General features: G+C 46.3%; 1 non-coding gene across 1 annotated transcript; it reads left to right on the top strand.

Annotated features, from left to right (window-relative positions):
- Positions 1–767: 767 nt before the first annotated feature.
- Positions 768–857, top strand: trnap-ugg (transfer RNA proline (anticodon UGG)). Its single transcript is given in 2 exon segments — positions 768–803; positions 822–857. It is a non-coding gene; the product is annotated as a tRNA-Pro (tRNA).
- The last annotated feature ends 2606 nt before the right edge of the window (positions 858–3463 follow it).

Genomic DNA, 3463 nt, shown 5'->3' on the forward strand with positions numbered 1-3463 from the left:
TGCACAATAACCATTTCAATAGAGCATCACCAAGCAACACGATTATTATTATCGTGCAGGACCATGTGACGTTTTGGTGTATAGTTTAGCCTTCGACAAAAATATAAATTTTTTGGTCGATGTTGACCATTTCTGCCCAATGATAAGGCGCCATCCAGGTTAGGGGCAGACTTCACCTGCTGAGAGACGGAGGGGCAGGTCCCAAGGTGAGTGCAACAACATCTCAGGGGCTATGTCGACTCCACCAGTTAGAAAAACCCTGAAGCGCCGCTGATGTGAATTTGTGCTGTCCCTACTGATCCTCACAGTCTCACACTTGCTGCATTCACGCAGCTGTTGATCAATCTGCCCCGACAGCTCCTCCAAACACATCTTTTCATTCTTTGTTTCTTCCATTGCTCCAACAGAGAGCTGGCACAGACACGGCAGCCCGAATGGCCTCATTCTGTGGTGTAATTATACTCTGATTCGATGCTAACCTCAGCCTGTGGCCAGGAACCCAAGGCCTTTTCTCATTTAATCTCTCCTGACTTGCACCCAGTCAGAGCCCTTTCCTGTTGTTCTGTTTGCTCCCTTCGGGATTTCACTTGGTTAAAACGTCCGACATTTCTAACCGGTCCCGGTTTTAATGAAAGGTGATGGTGAAAGACGAGCTTTGTTGTCCTGTCGACAAATCCCGCCTGGCTCGCTGAGTTGTTCCAGTATTTTCCGCAGATGTTAGATCGATTTTCGATGGCAATGACAGCATGCTTAAGTTACTTTCTCGGGGCTCGTTGGTCTAGGGGTATGATTCTCGCTTTGGGTTTCTCGGTTTTGAAACTTGCGAGAGGTCCCGGGTTTAAATCCCGGACGAGCCCTTTGTTAAGGTTTTCTGTTGGTCAAGCGATATGTTTTCTTCATTTCTTTGCGGCGCATTCGGCGGGATTCATTCACATTGGGTTTCCTTTGAGAAGCTGAGCTCACACAGCAGGGAACCAACACGTTCCCGAGACAATCGAGACATTTTCTAAAAGCTTGTCTGTGATTAGACATTCATTTACCTCTATTGACTAATTCCAGTGCATTCAGACATCTCTCTGTCTGTTTCATTTTATTCAGTTCAACAACATCAGACTGTGCAATCTCTCTTCCCCCTCCACCATCTGTTTATTCCCATCAACCTATTTTAATTCCTTCCATTGATATGTTTTACCCTCAGCATTGCCCCCCTCCCCCCAGCCCATACCATCCTACTTGAGCAATTTGATCCCTGTCGCGAATTGTTCTCTGACACACTGCTTACTTTGTTCTGCTATTAACACATTCTGATCTCTTGAGGCGCCACTATTAGCACCTTTGTTAGCCTTGATTAGCCACATTTACATTCCCTTTTTCTTTCTGTCCGAGACATTGTCGTCATTTTCCACCTTTAGCTGACACTCTATCGAGGCCCAATAGGGCACCCCACCCCCCGCCCATCCACAATAGTCTGAATCTGACCACATTTCCAGTTCTCCAGCTTTGACAAAGAGTCAGCCAGACCCGGAACGACAGCTGCCTTCTCTCTCCACAGAGGCTGTCAGACCTGCTGAGATTGTCCAGTATTTTCTGTTTTTGTTTCAGAATGAAGCATCCGCAGTAAGTTGCATTTGTCGTTCATTTAGACATGTTTGAAATGGTGAATAAGTATGTTCATCTGCATTTGTAAATGCATGAAATTCTGTTGTGGGTGTACTAGCTCCGAATATCCAAAATAAGAAGATCCTTTTCTTCTCATTGCCTGTCGAAAATTCAGTGCTTGTGACTTAATGTGGAATTCATTTTAGTGGCTCATGAGAGACTAAACCTCATAATCCTCGAACATACGAGATCGGGGAACAAAAGTATTTTGTGCAAACATTCCTGACACAACATGAGAAGCACTTGATGTTTCTACCCGGTATGGACCCGGGGACCTTTCGCATGTTAGGGGAATGTGCTACCCACTACACTACCGAAACCGCTGGCGGTGCATTAATCAATGGACTTGTGCAATGTTCAACCTCACTGTGTTGCCGCCTCTTCTCATGGTTGGGTTGAGAGGCCATGTCACTTATTACAAGAAGACAGCCGTTTCTTTAAAACCGATGTCTCACCTTATAAAACAATCAGGAATGGAACTTTAAAGACCTACAGACGTGGACAATGTTCAAGCTCACTGTGTTGCTGCAGATTCGCATGGCGAGGCTGAGAGGCCAGGCCACTTGTTACAAGACGACAGCTGTTTATTTTAAAAAAAAACAGACGTTTCAACATATAAAACCATGAGATGTAGAAATTATATCGAACTGAACATAAGTTCTATTTTGCTTAGCCCGGTCTTAAATTTGTGCCCTGTGGTCTCGAGGTATGGTCCTCGTTTACGGATTTTTAATCAATGCGAGCGGTCGTGGGTTTAAATCCAGGACAAGCCCTTTACTCCAGATCAGACATTATGAATTGTTTGCGACGCTGACGGCGGGGTTGGTTTGCATTGGCCCACTCTGAAAAATGTTTCGCAGGACTCGGGATGTTTACGTCGTTTCTCTCCCCACAGATGATGCTCGAGGGAGACAGTGTCTGAGCTGGAGTGCGTTTGGATAGAATTGATGCTCCAGATCTGCGTTAACTTCACAGGGACGTGACCCATCTAATCCACAGAGCCAAAGTGGAGAATTGACCTGACTTGGAGAGCTGCATCTTAACGCTGACCTCCCGGACCTCGGCCTCCTGAAATGTTCCAAAGAAGCTCAACAAACACTCGAGGAACAGCAGCGCATCTTTCCACTGGGCTCAATACAGCTTTCACACTCAGAGTGTGTGCAACAGTCTCACACTGTAAATGCTGCCCACATTCTGTGTGTCCTTACATCGCAGATTTGGGTTTGAATCTTGTTTCCACTTGTTCTTTGTATCCGGGCGGTAGTTGTTGAGAGCTGGCACAGACACAGCGGCTGGAATGGCCTCATACTGTGGTGTAATTATTCTCTCATTCGATGCTCACTTCACTCTGTGGCCAGGGAACCCTAGGCCTTTTCTCATTTAATCTCTCCTGACCTGCACCCTGTCAGAGCCCTTTCCTGTTGTTCTGTTTGCTCCCTCCGGGATTTCACTTGGTTAAAACATCCGACATTTCTAACCGGTCCCGGTTTTAAGGAAAGGTGATGGTGAAAGACGAGTTTTGTTGTCCTGTCGACAAATCCCGCCTGACTCGCTGAGTTGTTCCAGTATTTTCCGCAGATGTTAGATCGACGTTCGATGGCAATAACAGCGTGCTTCTGTTACTTTCCCAGGGCTCGTTGATCTAGGGGTATGATTCTCGCTTTGGGTGTCTCGGTTTCAAAAGTTGCGCGAGGTCCCGGGTTTAAATCCCGGACGAGCCCTTTGTTAAGGTTTTCTGTTGGTCAAGCGATATGTTTTCTTCATTTCTTTGCGGCGCATTCGGCGGGATTCATTCACATTGGGT

This window comes from Scyliorhinus torazame, chromosome 5 (genome assembly GCF_047496885.1).
Source record: "Scyliorhinus torazame isolate Kashiwa2021f chromosome 5, sScyTor2.1, whole genome shotgun sequence".
NCBI classification, from domain to species: domain Eukaryota; kingdom Metazoa; phylum Chordata; class Chondrichthyes; order Carcharhiniformes; family Scyliorhinidae; genus Scyliorhinus; species Scyliorhinus torazame.